Source organism: Bufo gargarizans, chromosome 1 (genome assembly GCF_014858855.1).
Source record: "Bufo gargarizans isolate SCDJY-AF-19 chromosome 1, ASM1485885v1, whole genome shotgun sequence".
Classification (NCBI taxonomy): domain Eukaryota; kingdom Metazoa; phylum Chordata; class Amphibia; order Anura; family Bufonidae; genus Bufo; species Bufo gargarizans.
Window position 1 is genome coordinate 698,437,021 of NC_058080.1, and position 17,208 is coordinate 698,454,228.

Sequence of the window (17,208 nt, forward strand, 5' to 3'; positions counted from 1 at the left end):
TATTAGGTATTCCTTGTCAAGCTATCGGGCATGTGGATGGCATATATCTGAGTCCCTCAGATATATGCCGGGTATCCTGTTGGCCTGTTTTTACACTGAAAAGGGTGTCTAGAGGCCTCCATTATTTTAGAGACATGAGGTTATAATAATATATATATTTTTTTTAACGTTTTATTAGAGAGTACTTGCACTGAGATTTCCCAAAAGTTCCCAATTATTCTTAAATGCAAATAGTTTGGAGCAACCAGGACTCTTCCTAGAGTCCCCAACTCCAAAGGTCCTTTGTTAAGACAGGAGAAACTTCCAGATGGTCAACCATCACTGCAGCGCTCCACTAATCTGGGCTTTATGTGCAAAGTGGCCAGAAAGAAGCCTCAGTAAAAGACCCATGAAATTTAGCAAAAAATCACCTAAAGGACTTTCAGACTATGAGAAAAAAGATTCTCTAGTCTTATGAAACCAAAATTGAACTTTGTGGCCTCAATTCTAAGCATCACGTTTGGAGGAAAGAGGACAACCAAAGAAAAAGAACCATAGGGAAAACAATCATGTGTGTTAGCTAGTGCTCTGGTGCTCGAGTAGAACACTTTGGGATGCTCGGGTGTTCTACTGAGCACCCAAGCACAATGGAAGTCAATGGGAGAACCCGAGCATTAAACCTGGCACCCCCTGCTCTGAAGAGGGAATGGTGTCTGGTTCACATAAAAAGGTCAGCAATTGATGGAAACAACACTGAAATAGTTCGGGAACAGCATGGGGAGGATGTCTCGATGCATCTTGGACTCCCAGGTCGCTGCTGGGAATGATGTTGTCCGAGCAGTACTCCACTTTTACAGACTGACACTAATACGCACAAAACCAAAGATAAAATCAATTTTAGAGGCAAAATTACTAGGAAACATTCTTTCCTGTATACAAACCGGATTCCCAAAAAGTTGGGACACTAAACAAATTGTGAATAAAAACTGAATGCAATGATGTGGAGATGGCAAATGTCAATATTTTATTTGTAATAGAACGTAGATGACAGATCAAACGTTTAATCTGAGTAAATGTATAATTTTAAAGGAAAAATACGTTGATTCAAATTTTCATGGTGTCAACAAATCCCCAAAAAGTTGGGACAAGTAGCAATAAGAGGCTGGAAAAAGTAAATTTGAGCATAACGAAGAGCTGGAAGACCAATTAACACTAATTAGGTCAATTGGCAACATGATTGGGTATAAAAAGAGCTTCTCAGAGTGGCAGTGTCTCTCAGAAGCCAAGATGGGTAGAGGATCACCAATTCCCACAATGTTGCGCAGAAAGATAGTGGAGCAATATCAGAAAGGTGTTACCCAGCGAAAAATTGCAAAGACTTTGCATCTATCATCATCAACTGTGCATAACATCATCTGAAGATTCAGAGAATCTGGAACAATCTCTGTGCGTCAAGGCCGTAAAACCATACTGGATGCCCGTGATCTCCGGGCCCTTAAACGACACTGCACCACAAAAAGGAATGCTACTGTAAAGGAAATCACAGAATGGGCTCAGGAATGCTTCCAGAAGCCATTGTCAGTGAACACAATCCACCGTGCCATCCGCCGTTGCCAGCTGAAACTCTACAGTGCAAAGAAGAAGCCATTTCTAAGCAAGATCCACAAGCTCAGGCATTTTCACTGGGCCAGGGATCATTTAAAATGGAGTGTGGCAAAATGGAAGACTGTTCTGTGGTCAGACGAGTCACAATTCGAAGTTCTTTTTGGAAATCTGGGACGCCATGTCATCCGTACCAAAGAGGACAAGGACAACCCAAGTTGTTATCAACTCTCAGTTCAGAAGCCTGCATCTCTGATGGTATGGGGTTGCATGAGTGTGTGTGGCATGGGCAGCTTGCATGTCTGGAAAGGCACTATCAATGCAGAAAAATATATTCAGGTTCTAGAACAACGTCATCTCTTTCAGGGAAGACCCTGCATTTTTCAACAAGATAATGCCAGACCACATTCTGCATCAATCACAACATCATGGCTGCGTAGGAGAAGGATCCGGGTACTGAAATGGCCAGTCTGCAGTCCAGATCTTTCACCTATAGAGAACATTTGGCGCATCATAAAGAGGAAGGTGCAACAAAGAAGGCCCAAGACGATTGAACAGTTAGAGGCCTGTATTAGACAAGAATGGGAGAGCATTCCTATTTCTAAACTTGAGAAACTGGTCTCCTCGGTCCCCAGACGTCTGTTGAGTGTTGTAAGAAGAAGGGGAGATGCCACACAGTGGTGAAAATGGCCTTGTCCCAACTTTTTGGGGATTTGTTGACACCATGAAATTCTAATTCAACATATTTTTCCCTTAAAATGGTACATTTTCTCAGTTTAAACTTTTGTTCAGTGATTTATGTTCTATTCTGAATAAAATATTAGAAGTTGGCACCTCCACATCATTGCATTCAGTTTTTATTCACGATTTGTATAGTGTCCCAACTTTTTGGGAATCCGGTTTGTATTTACTTGTATATAAAGTGCAAGTGCTGCCAAAAATTACAAGGAAGAGGCACTCCGATACAACCTGTATATCACATAAAGTAGGGCCTCATTCACATTGTGGTACAATTGTTCAGGTAGTGGGACTCCTACACTCATAAAGCCTATGCACTAAGGGAAAGGGCTGCCAAAAATTACAAGGAACCGGCACTCCAATACTCCTTTATTACACATAAAGGAGGGCATCATACACACCCTTGAAAAATGATGATTGATGGCCTGCTCATGACCCTCAAAAACATTAGGAGCAAGGGCCTGCTAGTGACCCTTTAAAACATTAGAGGCGAGGGCCTGATGCTGATCTAACCATCTAAAACATTAGGGGTAAGGGTCTGCTGCTGATCTGACCCTCTAAATATTATGGGCGAGGTCCTGCTGCTGATCTGACCATCTAAAACATTAGGGGTGAGGGTCTGCTGCTGAGCTGACCCTCTAAAACATTAGGGGCAAGTGCCTGCTGCTGATCTGACCATGGAAAAAATTATGGGCGAGGGCCTGCTGCTGAGATGACCATCTAAAAGATTAGGGGTGAGGGTCTGTGTTAAGCTGACCCTCTAATACATTAGGGGTAAGGTCCTGCTGCTGAGCTGACCCTCTAAAACATTAGGGGCGAGTGCCTACCGCTGATCTGACCATTTAAAACATTAGGAGTGAGGGCCTGCTGCTGATCTGACCATCTAAAACATTAGGGGTGAGGGTCTGCTGCTGAGCTGACCATCTAAAAGATTAGGGGGCGAGGGCTTGATGCTGATCTGACCATCTAAAACATTATGAACAAGGGCCTGCTGGTGAACCTCTAAAACATTATGGGCGAGGGCCTGCTGGTGACCCTCTAAAACATTATGGGTGAGGGCCTGCTGGTGACCTTCAAAAACATTATGGTTGAGGGCCTGCTGGTGACCCTCAAAAATATTATAGTCAAGGGCCGGCTGGTGACCCTCAAAAACATTATGGGCGAGGGACTGCTGGTGACCCTCTAAATCATAATGGGTAAGGGCCTGCTGCTGAGCTGACCCTAAAACATTAGGAGCGAGGGAAGCCTAATAAGCATCGTGGTACAATTGTTCAGGTAGTGGGACTCCTACACTCATAAAGCCTATGCACTAAGTGAAAGGGCTGCCAAAAATTACAAGGAACCGGCACTCCAATACACCCTTTATTACACATAAAGGAGGGCATCATACACACCCTTGAAAAATTATGATTGATGGCCTGCTCATGACCCTCAACAACATTAGGAGCAAGGGCCTGCTAGTGACCCTCTAAAACATTAGAGGCGAGGGCCTGATGCTGATCTAACCATCTAAAACATTAGGGGTAACGGTCTGCTGCTGATCTGACCCCCAAAAAATATTATGGGCGAGGTCCTGCTGCTGAAATGACCATCTAAAACATTAGGGGTGGGGGTCTGCTGCTGAGCTGACCCTCTAAAACATTAGAGGCAAGTGCCTGCTGCTGATCTGACCATGGAACAAATTATGGGTGAGGGCCTGCTGCTGAGATGACCATCTAAAAGATTAGAGGTGAGGGTCTGTGTTAAGCTGACCCTCTATAGCATTAGGGGCGAGGGCCTGCTTCTGATCTGACCTTCTAAAACATTAGGGGTGAGTGCCTGCCGCTGAGCTGACCCCTTTAAAACATTAGGGGTGAGTGCCTACCGCTGATCTTATCATTTAAAACATTAGGGGTGAGGGCCTGCTGCTGATCTGACCATCTAAAACATTAGGGGTAAGGGTCTGCTGCTGAGCTGACCATCTATAACATTAGGGGTGAGGGCCTGATGCTGATCTGACCATCTAAAACATTAGGGGCGGGGGCCTGCTGGTGACCCTTTAAAAACTTTATGAACAAGGGCCTGTCGGAGAGCCTCTAAAACATTATGGGCGAGGGCCTGCTGGTGACCCTCTAAAACATTATGGGTGAGGGCCTGCTGGTGACCTTCAAAAACATTATGGTTGAGGGCCTGCTGGTGACCCTCAAAAATATTATGGTCAAGGGCCTGCTGGTGGCCCTCAAAAACATTATTGGCGAGGGACTGCTGGTGACCCTCTAAAACATAATGGGTGAGGGCCTGCTGCTGAGCTGACCCTCTAAAACATTAGGAGTGAGGGCAGCCTAATAAGCATCGTGGTACAATTGTTCAGGTAGTGGGACTCCTACACTCATAAAGCCTATGCACTAAGTGAAAGGGCTGCCAAAAATTACAAGGAACCGGCACTCCAATACACCCTTTATTACACATAAAGGAGGGCATCATAAACACCCTTGAAAAATTATGATTGATGGCCTGCTCGTGACCCTCAAAAACATTAGGAGCATGGGCCTGCTAGTGACCCTCTAAAACATTAGAAGCGTGAGCCTGATGCTAATCTGACCATCTAAAACATTAGGGGTAAGGGTCTGCTGCTGACCTGACCCTCTAAAACATTATGGGCGAGGTCCTGCTGCTGATCTGACCATCTAAAACAATAGAGGTGAGGGTCTGCTGCTGAGCTGACCCTCTAAACCATTAGGGGTAAGTGCCTACTGCTGATCTGACCATGGAAAAAATTATGGGCGAGGGCCTGCTGCTGAGATGACCATCTAAAAGATTAGAGGTGAGGGTCTGTGTTGAGCTGAAACTCTAAAACATTAGGAGCGAGGGCCTGCTTCTGATCTGACCTTCTAAAACATTAGGGGTGAGGGCCTGCTGCTGATCTGACCATCTAAAACATTAGGGGCGAGGCCCTGATGCTGATCTGACCATCTAAAACATTAGGGGTGAGGGCCTGCTGGTGACCCTCTAAAACATTATGAACAAGGGCCTGTCAGTGACCCTCTAAAATATTATGGGCGAGGGCCTGCTGGTGACCCTCTAAAACATTATGGGCAAGGGCCTGCCGGTGACCCTCAAAAATATTATGGTCAAGGGGCTGCTGGTGACCCTCAAAAACATTATGGGCGATGGACTGCTGGTGACCCTCAAAAACATAATGGGTGAGGGCCTGCTGCTGAGCTGACCCTCTAAAACATTAGGAGCGAGGGCAGCCTAATAAGCATGTTGATATGATGGAGGAGGAGGACGAGAAAAGGAAGATTCAACCATATACCCTTTTTAGTGGTGGAAGGGGTGCATGAGAATACAGTGTATTCAATGCACCATAAAAGCCACATTTAGAGTGCCATTATGTCCAGCCGCTTTCCTCTGGTGGAGTAGAGAAGTCAGGGCCAATCAAGGCCTTGTTAATTTTTATAAGAGTCAACCGGTCAGCATTTTCAGTTGACAGGCAGATGCACTTATCAGTTATTATGCCCCCAAGGTGTAGAGCGCCAGTTCGTCCCATGTGTCCCGCTTGAACACCTAATAGTTGTAAGGCACAGAGGGATCACTGAGGACACTGACACGGTCTGATATGTACTCCTTCACCATCTTCCAAAATTTTTCCCTTCTTGTGACACTAGGCCGCACATCAGGTTGAGAGTGCTGGCGGGGTGTTATTAAACTGTCCCAGGCTTTGGAGAGTGTTGCCCTGCCTCTGTTAGAACTGCTGTGTAATCCTCTCGCCTCCCCTCCTCGATTGGCCAAGGAACTATGTACTCTGCAGCCAGCGTTGTCAGCTGTAACTTTTTGGAGCAATTTTTCCACAAGGACCGTCTGGTATTGCACCATTTTGCTCATCCTCCTCCACCACAGGAATGAGAGATGAGAAGTTCTCTTTGTAGCGGGGGTCGAGAAGGGTGAACAACCAGTAATTAGTGTTGGCTAAAATGCGTACAAAGCGAGGGTCACAGTAAAGGCAGCCTAACATAAATTCAGCCATGTGTGCCAGAATCCCAACAGAAAAGACTTTGCTGTCCTCATCAGGAGGATGACTCTAAATCTCCTCATCCTCTTCCTCCTCTTTTACCCATCCACACTGAACAGATGGAATAAAACTTCCATGGGTACTACCCTCTGTAGCGGAGGCAACCATCTCCTGCTCCTCCTCCTCATCATCATCCAATTTGCGCTTAGAAGACGAACTGAGGGTGGTCTGGCTATCACCCTGTGTACTGTCTTCCTCCATTTCCAACTCTTCCACATGCAAAGCATCCGCCTTCATTGTGAGCAGCGAGCGTTTGAATAGACACAGAAGTGGGATGGTTACTCTGATAATAGCGTGATCACTGCCCACCATCTGTGTTGATTCCTTAAAGTTGCGTAAAACCTCACAGAGGTCAGACATCAATGCCCACTCATCACTTGTGAAGAGCGGAAGCTGATTGGAAAGGCGATGACCTTATGGCAACTGGTATTCCACTACTGCCCTATACCACTCACAAAGCCTGGCCAACATGTGGAACGTGGAGTTCCAGCACGTGCTCACGTCGCACAACAGTCGGTGAGCTGGCAATTACAAGCGCTGCTGCAGTGTTGCCAGACCACCGGAAGCTGTCAATTGACTTGCGGAAATGGGCACACACGCGGCGCACCTTCACCAGTAGCTCAGGCAAATTGGGGTAGGTTTTGAGAAACCGCTGAACCACTAGGTTGAACACGTGGGCTAGGCAAGGTATGTGTGTGAACTTGACAAGCTTCAAAGCCGCCACCAATTTACAGCCATTATCAGACACAACCATGCCTGGTTGTAGGTTGAGTGGCGAGAGCCACAGCTCAGTCTGTTCCCTTATCCCCTGCCACAGCTCTGCGACTGTGTGCTTTTTGTCACCTAAGCAGATTAGTTTAAGCACGGCCTGTTGCCGCTTCCCCACTGCAGTGCTACACTGCTTCCAGCTACCAACTGATGTCTGATTGGTGCTGCAAGATGATAATTCAGAGGTAGAAGTGGAGTAGGAGGCGGAGGAGGAGGGGTTGCAGCCACTAACGTAGGTGGGGGCAGAAACCATGATGGAAGTAGGGTCCGCAATCCTTTTTTTTAAATTGATTATCTTTATTAATTAGTATATCAAAACATTACAAATAGAAGACAAAAAATACAATTTCCCCCCAACCCCAATTCCCTAAAGAAACCCTCCCCTCCCCCCCCTACCTGTGGTGCGTCAAAATAAGTCCTTTATCATTAAGGAAATTAAACACAACTAATCAAGTTCTCCAACCACCCCATATCTTAATCCACTTCTCCTCAGCTCCCCTCTGTTTGTACATGATTTTCTCATAATTTTTTACCTTAGCAATTAAATTCATCCATGTAATTATATCTGGAGTATATCGAGCAAACCAGGTTCGACTGACCAGCACTCTAGCCAACATCAATATCCTGCCCAGGAGAATCTTTTGATACTTATGATTATTTAATTTGGAGAGATCATTAAGCACGAATACTTGTGGTTCAAAAGGGATTCGTATTTTTAGTTTATACCTAATACAATTATTTATAGTATTCCAGAAGTTTGTAAGTTCTGGACAAGTCCATATCATATGAAGAAAGTCCGCTCCTACAGTATCGCATTTAGGGCAATTAGACTTGTCTCTTAATCCACATTTATTCATCCATAAAGGAGTAATATATAATCTATGGCAAATATAAAATTGTATTAAAACATGGTTGAAGTTCTGGGATAGTGAAACTAGGTTCCCAAAAATATTCTCCCATCCTTCTATTTGTAAATTCGGACAATCCACCTCCCACGCTTTTTGTCCTGGTGACTGTGTATCACTAAACCGTGCCTTAAGTAATAACTTATATATATTTGAAATTTTTATTCTAGACAGTGTACCCCCTACCCAATCATTCAAAAAAGATGAATTATCTATATCCAACACCAGTTTATCATCCAAACTGGATAGGACTGAACGCAATTGAAGATACCTAAACCAGGAAAGGTTTGTTATACTGTGTGTCATCTCTATAAACGGTTTAATTTCTCTATCTTTAACTACCTGTGAGATATACAAAATTTTATTCTTCTGCCAAAATGTGTCAGCTGCAATATCATCTAGCCTTTGTAAGTACAGATTATGCCAAAGAGGCGTAAATGTAAGTGAACCCTTGACCTTCAACCATGTCCTAGTTGTAGCCCATACTTTCAGGAGTAATTTTATGGTCTCTCTGTAGCCCCACTCATAACTCTTTAATAAACCAGATTCCAACAAGGTAAAAATATTATTGTGGGCATGGCTAGTTACCAACTTCCCCAACAATGCACTATTCTCTGATTCATAGCATCTCAATAACTGGGCTGCAATAAAATACCCTTTAAAGTAAGGGAGATTTAAACCCCCGCACTCCGCAGATTTATACAGATATTCCAGCTTTATTCGAACTCGCTTTCTTCCCCATATTAAATCATTGATTATTTTTTCAATGAGTTTAAAATATTTGTCTTGTATCCAAATAGGTGTATTCCTGAGGACATAAAGAAATTGTGGTAATATCACCATTTTAACTAGTGAAACTCGATCAGCTCTGGATAGGGGAAGTCTCAGCCAGATCCCTATTTTAGCTCTAGTCCTTACCATTATGGGAATCAAATTAAGTTGTACAAAATTTTCAACCCGAGGTGATATAGTCAAACCCAAATATTGAAAAGTGTCAACAATGTCTAACTGTGTCCCAAGAACCTCTTTCTGTGGCAGGGGGTCTATTGGCATCAAGCTGGTCTTGGTCCAGTTTATAAGAAGACCAGACACCTCACCAAATGCTTTAACCATTTGAATAATCCTAGGAAGAGTGATTTCCGTATGGTCTATAAAAAACAGAACATCATCCGCATATAAGGAGATACGGTCTTGTACTCCTAGCGTACCAAATCCTTTAACCTGATCATCCTGCCTGATGGCCATCGCAAGGGGTTCAATATAAATATCGAATAATAGGGGAGATAATGGACAGCCCTGCCGCGTGCCTCTTTTTAAATCAATACTACTACTCAAGATTCCATTAAGACTCAATTTTGCCCTTGGGGATCTATACAATAACTTAAGAGTACGTATAAACTTTTCCCCAAAGCCCATCCTTGCCAGAACCTTCCAGAGGAAGCGCCACTCCACCCTGTCAAAGGCCTTGGAGGCATCCAACGACAGGATGGAGCGAGTGGTCCCCCCAGGGGCCTGAATATTAGAAAAAAGCCGATGTAAATTATGATGTGTGCCCTTGTTTTGGACAAAGCCACTCTGATCCGGATGGACAATAGAAGAAATGACCCTAGAAAGCCTTGTAGCCAGGACCCTCGCAAGAAGCTTTACATCTGCATTAAGCAGTGAAATTGGTCTATAAGATTCTAAATCTAAAGGGTCCTTGCCTTTTTTTGGAATTAATATTATTACAGCCTCCATCATTGAGTCTGGGAGCTTCCCATCCTCCATTGATTCAGAAAAGACCTCCAACAGTCTCGGGAGAATGCAATCCCTATATTTACTATAGAATTCATATGGGAGTCCATCTGAACCAGGAGTGGAATTAGCTGAACATAATTTAATAGCTCCCTCAAGTTCCTGAATTGAGACCTCTAGTTCAAGTGCTTTCTTTTGTGTCTCAGTAATAGTTGGAAAGATGATCCTGTCAAGATAGAAATCTATCTTATCATCTGTGATGTTAGATTCGGCTTTATACAAATCAAGGAAATAATCAACAAAGGCCTTCTCTACCGGGCCCTGTCTAGTGACCATCCTACCATCAATCAGTCGAACCTTATCTATATATTTTTTAGATTGTTGACTTGAAATTACTCTAGACAGAAATTTACCGGGTCGCCCTGACTCTGTAAAATATTTTTGCCCTTTAAAGAAACGGCTCTGTTGGGCCTTATCCAGTAAAAAATTAGAATATATTTGTGTGGCTCTTTGCATATTTTCCCTATTCTGCTCCGTCTTATTCATGTAAAAGGATTCTGTCGCCAGTGCAACACGTTCTTCTAGATTTTTCTGTTTTTTCCCGTACTCCTTTCTAAGGTTCGCGATGTTACTAACCATCAATCCCCTCATATACGCCTTAAACGTATCCCATACCACTTGAATTTTTGCTGAACCATAGTTATTATCCCAGAATCGGCCAATTTCATTTTGGATTATTTCATGTGTCTTTATAACTGATAGCCAGTAAGGATTTAATCTAAAAGGAAGTTTTGATGTATATCCTTCCTGAGATAAGCAGAATTCAAGTAGTAACGGAGAATGATCCGATATTGACCTCGTTTCATATTTCATTCGCTTTAGTAATTTCACATGTTTACTACTGATCAATGCAAGATCTATTCTGGACATTGATTTACCTGCTTTACTAAAGCATGAAAAAGCCCTCTTCCCCTGTCCTAAATATTCCCAAGCATCTTCAAAACCAGCCTCCAGGCAGAACCGGGCTGTCGCTCCTGACACTCGTAGAGACCCTATCACGTACAGGATCAATGACACAGTTAAAGTCGCCAATAATCAGTGTTGGACACTCTGGCCATTTATCCATAAATAATATCAAGGAATTAAGGACCGAAAAGGAAAATGGCGGTGGAATATAGACAAAGGCCAAAATACATATCTTCCCCCTTAACCTGCAATATAAAAAAATAAATCTCCCCTGTTGGTCGACAGAGGATGCCTCGCAGACAAAATCAATAAGTCTATGTATCAAGACAGTAACACCTCTCGAGTAATTAGAGAAGGTAGAATGATAAGTGTGCGCAGCCCATCCCCTGTCGACCACCCTAGAGGTCTCCTCAGTGAGGTGGGTCTCTAACAGGCATACTATTGCTGGTAAATGGACCTGAGTCAAGTCAGAAATCGCTTGTCTCTTTCCTCTATCCCCCAAACCACGTATATTCCAGGCAATAATTCTAGTCAACATTATCAACAGCGGTTAAATGGGAAAAAGGAGATGGAAAGAAAGAAATACAACAAAGAAAGAACAAAAAGGAAAAAAGGAGAAAAACACACCTATTTTGACGCACCACAGCCCAATAAATTTAGGGGGATAAGCCCCCTTATAACAATTATTATTCCCGCCAGATCATAAAACAATTAAATCATAGATTATTTCGATCAAGCCAGTCCGCGGCTTCTTCCGAAGTGTCAAAAAAAAGAGTTTTATCATTAAAAATAATCCGCAATTTTGCTGGGAATATGAGAGAATATTTAATGTCCTTTTCTCTTAGCCTCTTTTTGACCATCAAAAATGTGCGTCTCTTTTCTTGTATATCTTTTGAAAAATCTGGAAAAAAAGCCAATCTATTCCCATTATATACAACCGGTGAACATTCTCTCGCCCTTCTCAAAAGGATATCTTTATCCCCTGTAGTCAATAGCTTAACAAGAAATGTCCGAGGTTGTCTCCCTGGAATTGGTTTACCCCCTGGGACCCGGTGAGCTCTTTCAATCATAAAAAAAGAGGAAAACGAATCTTTCCCAAAATTCTCAAAGATTAACTTCTGTATATATTGAGTTGGGTTCTTCTCTTCCGCACCCTCTGGAATCCCTATTATTCTCACGTTGTATCTTCGTGACCTATCCTCGAGGTCCGCTACCTTTTTCTTCAAAAGGTTATACTCTAATTTAAATGTGGAGACTTCGGTATTTATTTTTTTGGATTCATTTTGTATCAGGGCAACGGAACTCTCAAGGTTATTAACTCTGTCTCGCATTTTTGACAAATCGTCTTTTATTAGTCCCACATCAACTTGGATAAACCCAAGCTGGGTTGTGACAGCCTGTATTAAATCCCCATTTTGTTTAACCGCTAGCAATATTTCTTCTAACGGAGAGGAGTTGTCATTAGGGATAACTTCCCCCATTATACCATCTTCTTCTTCGGGGTATCTAGAGGCTTTTTGTGGTTCTAACTCAGTCATCTCCGGATCGTCAATTTTTTTTGTGACAGGTTCCTTTTGTGCGCCCCTCGTATTAACCCTCGGAGACCTCAGAAACTGGTCTATTTTTGTTATTTCAGCAGTTTTAGACCCAAGTTTCTGACTTGAGAGGTCAGCCGAGCGCCTACTGGCTTTTTTTTCCTCTCTCTTCTTGTTTGTTCTCCTTTTCTTTTCTTTTGTTCCTTTTATATTTCTATGTGTTTTATGTTTTATATTTATATTCACCTCCTTATTCTCTCTTAAAAAATAAACCATATAAAAAGGTAGATTACGTATACTCTAGTGCACTTTAGTTCTTTTTACTTGGGTTCGTTAGTAGTTAGTATAGTTAGTATAAAAGGAAAAAGGTCATAAGAGAACCAAAGGAGACAAGCAGGAACATGGATGCAGGAGCAAACAGGAACAATGTCACCAGCTTTTTCCGTTCCTTCGAATGTCCACGAAGATCCCACCTGGATATCCAAAAGAAGACCCCTCGATCCCAGAAATCTCTGAAGGGGAGGCAGAGCAAAGGGGAGTAGTGGCCGCCAGAAAAAACACTAATGTCCAGGACAGACGAAGCAGCCAACCTCACTCCTTAGCCGCCACAATCGACCCCTACCACCGGAATCAAGGCCTGGCACACAGGGCGGAGGAGAAGAGCGCTATCACCAACAAAAACCGGAGAGTCCGAAAGCGCACCCGCAGTCGAGAAATCCAGCATCCCAGGTACAAGAGAAGCCAGCCAGCCGACTGCGCTCCAGATAATCCCCACAAGCTGAGTCCCGGAGGCAAGCGGGAGAGGCAGGCAGTCCAGAAAATCCGGAGACACAAACAGCGCCGGGCAGCAAGCGGAGTCAAGGGCTAGGGGAACAACATACACCCCAGGTCCATGGAGGCAGGAACGGCCGTAGAGACGCCGAGAGCAGCAGGATAGCGAGGTAGCCAAGCCACGGGGAGAGAGGAGAGCGTGACGTACTACGTCTACGTCATCACGTCATGAGGGTCCGCAATCCTTGGCGCTGTTAGCACCTGTGCCATCCCAGGGTACGACTCGCTCCCGGCCTCCACAACTTTCACCCAGTGTGCCGTCAGGGAAATGTAGCATCCCTGGCCACAAGTATTTGTCCATGTGTCAGTCGTTAAGTGGAACTTCCCAATAATTGCGTTGGTCAGGGCACGGGTGATGTTACGGGACACATACTGGTGAAAGGCTGGGACTGCACACCATGAAAAATATTGATGGCTGAGGACAGAGTAATGCTGGACGGTCACAGCCATCAGGCTGCGGAAAGCCTCAGTGTCCACAAGTAGTGTTGAGTGCGAATATAGCGAATTTTAATCGCGAATATCGTCACTTTGAGAATTCATGAATATTTAGAATATAGCACTATATATTCATAAAATCGAACATTCTTTTATTTTTAATTTTTTTAACACAGTACACATCAGCTTCTAGCTTGTGGACCAATGAGAAGGATTTGTCACAACTTAGCAACATTCCTAGCAACCAATAGAAAAGTTGCCTACCCCCTAGTATATAAGAACCTCCCCAGCAGCTATTTTCTAAAATTTATTGCAGTTATGAAAGAGACAGCAGTGTCATTGCTGTGCTCTGTGCTTTGTTGTATTACATTAGACAGTTAACATATATATATATATATATATATATATATATACAGTACAGACCAAAAGTTTGGACACACCTTCTCATTCAAAGAGTTTTCTTTATTTTCATGACTATGAAAATTGTAGATTCACACTGAAGGCATCAAAACTATGAACTATGCCATATTGCTCCCAGACAACAATAGTCCTTAAAAGGACTTTTGGGTTCTTTAACAAATGTTTTCAATAAAAAATATTAGTATTTCACTCCCTACACTATCTGTCCCTTCTTCAGCACAGCTCTCCCTGACTGAGCCGAACACGTGCTATATAGCACCCTATGACGCGTTCCGGCCAGCCAATCACTGTAATGCCAGTAGCCAACATGGCTACGGCATTACAGTGAATGGCAGTACTTACCAAAACCAGCTTCTCCACCATTACAGAAGAAAAACTCTCCACTCTATTTTCCAGATCACATCTCACCACCTGTGCACTTGACCCAATCCCATCCCACTTCATCCCTAACCTCACCACAGTGTTTATCCCAGCCCTAACTAATCTCTTCAACCTATCACTAACCTCTGGTGTCTTCCCCTCTGCTTTTAAAGAGGACCTTTCACAGATTATTACACTGTGAACTAAGTATTCAGACATGTAGAGCGGCGCCCGGGGATCTCACTGCACTTACTATTATCCCCGGGTGCCGCTCCGTTCTCCTGCTATGCCCTCCAGTATCTCCGGTCACAAAGTTATGGTAGGCGGAGTCTGCCCTTGTTCTTCTGTAGCGCTGGCCAATCGCATTGCAGAGCTCACAGCCTGGGAGAAAATAACCTCCCAGGCTGTAAGCTTTGCGCTGCGATTGGCCAGCGCTAGAGCAGAACAAGGGCAGACTCCGCCTACCATAACCTAGTGACTAAAATCTCCGCCTACTATAACTTAGTGAGCGGAGATACCGGAGGGCATAGCAGGAGAACGGAGCGGCGCCCGGGGATAATAGTAAGTGCTGTGAGATCCCCGGGCGCCGCTCTCGCCATGCTTGAGTAAAACTAGTGTTCGGCTGAGCATGCTTGCCCAACACTAAGGCTAGGTCTACACAACGACATTTGTCGGGCGACAGTTTGTCGCACCAATGTCGCACGACAAAAATATGTTGCGACTTGCATGCGACACGCAGTTGCATGTATGTTGCGAGACAATTTTAGCTTTGTTTGTCTCGCGACAAACCACTTTAGCTCAGTTTAAAAAACGGACCTCTTGGGCACAAGGATAATGCCTGTCTACGGCGTCAGTACCTTGCAAGTGGTGTTATTTTGTGAAATGGGGGCTCCGGAAGCGCAGGCGAGTACGGTATCGGTGCAAACGCTAGCGGGGGGGGTCTGGGGAGGAAGAAGTGGCAAAGTTAGATGATAGGGCTAAAGGTGAAGTGTACGTCTGTTTCGAGGGACCATTGGGCGCCCATTTGAAACATGAGTTAAGGGAGAAAATATGGAAAGGGGAGTATGTGGATATTTTTTCACTGCTTCCCTTGGAAAAATTAAATTTGGATAGGGCAAAGCGAGATGAGGGCAAGAAGGAGGAGGAAGAGAGGTGGAGACACCGATTAATTCCGCGGACGTTTGCCAACTGGTTACAGGCGTTCGCGATTTTGGCTAGTGTCATTGGGGAAAAGGAGCCGGAGTGCTCCGCGCTTTTTTGTTATCTTGATGCGATAGGGGAGGCGTATAGGGTGTATGGGGGTATTGCGTGGCTGCGTTACGACAAGCAGTTCAGACAGCGGAAGGCAGTGTGTCCGGGGATAAATGGGACCACAAGGATATCGCCTTGTGGTTGAAGGTGACGGCGCCAGTTAGGGCAGGGAAGTCCTTTCGGGGGGAATCTAGTAGAGGGGGGCAGTCCGGATTTGCAGTGGCATCCGTTAAGGGGCTGTGCTTCCTTTTTAACGAGGGGAGTTGCAAGTTTGGGGCAAAGTGCAAGTTTAAGCACGAATGCTCCACTTGCGGCGGGTCACACGGAGCCTCGCAATGTTTTAGGGGAGGTAAGCAGAGAGGGGCGGACGGTTTTGGAAAAGGGGGAGACGCCAGTGCGGCTGGGAGGATGCGGCCTTACCTCGATAGGTACCCAGATAGGCAGGCGGCAGTTTTGTTGGAGGATACCGTTTGTTCAGTCCGGCGCTCGTTTAGTTAAAAAGAATTTGCGTTCGGCGTTGGAGCACCCGGGGGTCGTTACGGATAAGTTGGGAAAGGAGGTTAAGCTAGGCAGGATGGCCGTCCCTTTTTTCGGTGCCGCCGCTAGCGGACCTGCGTCTGTCTCCGCTGGGGGTGGTCCCGAAGAAAGAGCCCAATAAATTCCGGCTGATTCACCACCTGTCCTTCCCTAGGGGAATGTCGGTCAATGATGGCATAGACCCGGCTTTGTGTTCCGTGGTTTATACGTCATTTGACGCGGCAGTGGCATGGGTGTAGCGGTTTGGAAAGGGGGCGCTTATGGCAAAGACTAATATTGAAGCAGCGTTCCGTCTGCTGCCGGTGCCTTTAGGAAACACTTCCATACACACAATCGTCTGCTGTCTCAGCCACTAAAATACAGCTATTAAATTACCGAATACTACACGGGCCCAGACATTGCCAAACGTGAAATGCATATGATATGCATGTTATGTCATAATGTCGTTTTGTTCAATCGGAAAACTGGGCAAAATCTGGCTCAGGAGTGGTGCGAGCTGATGGTGTCCGCGATTGGCCAACTGATGAAGTGGAATGGGAGCCACCAGCTGTGGAGTGTCTGGATGAAGGACGGGTCTCTTGAGTTGTGGATTGACTCCAAGGCTGGCTTGATTGGACAGATGTTTGTTGTGTTGGATTTGGCTGGATGGGCTCAAATTGCTGTTGTTGCACAAATGTTTGAATGCTGGGTGGTGGAACACTGGTGGATGTTTGTGGCATAGTGTTTGGAAATGGTGCTGGGTACTGTGCATGGTATGTTGGATATTGGCTTGGATATGGGTTAGTCTGGAAGTTAGGAGCATATGTTGTTTGAGGCATAGTCTGGAAATCAGCAGGTGGTGGGTTATATTGGCTGTGTGGGTTTGTTGTGGATGGGTATGTTGTTTGGTAGGTGTTTGATGGTGCAGGGTAGTAATGGAGTGGTGCTGAAGTAGGAATGTGGGTTTGGGGTAAGGTATTTGTTTGTGTCAGATTAGTTTGGGTTCCCATGTTCTGACATAGAAATATATTTATTTATAATCACCCATAACTCTTTGCGACATGCATCAATTTTATCGTTGGATAACTTTTTGAGGACAGTATAGGCAAACCTTGTA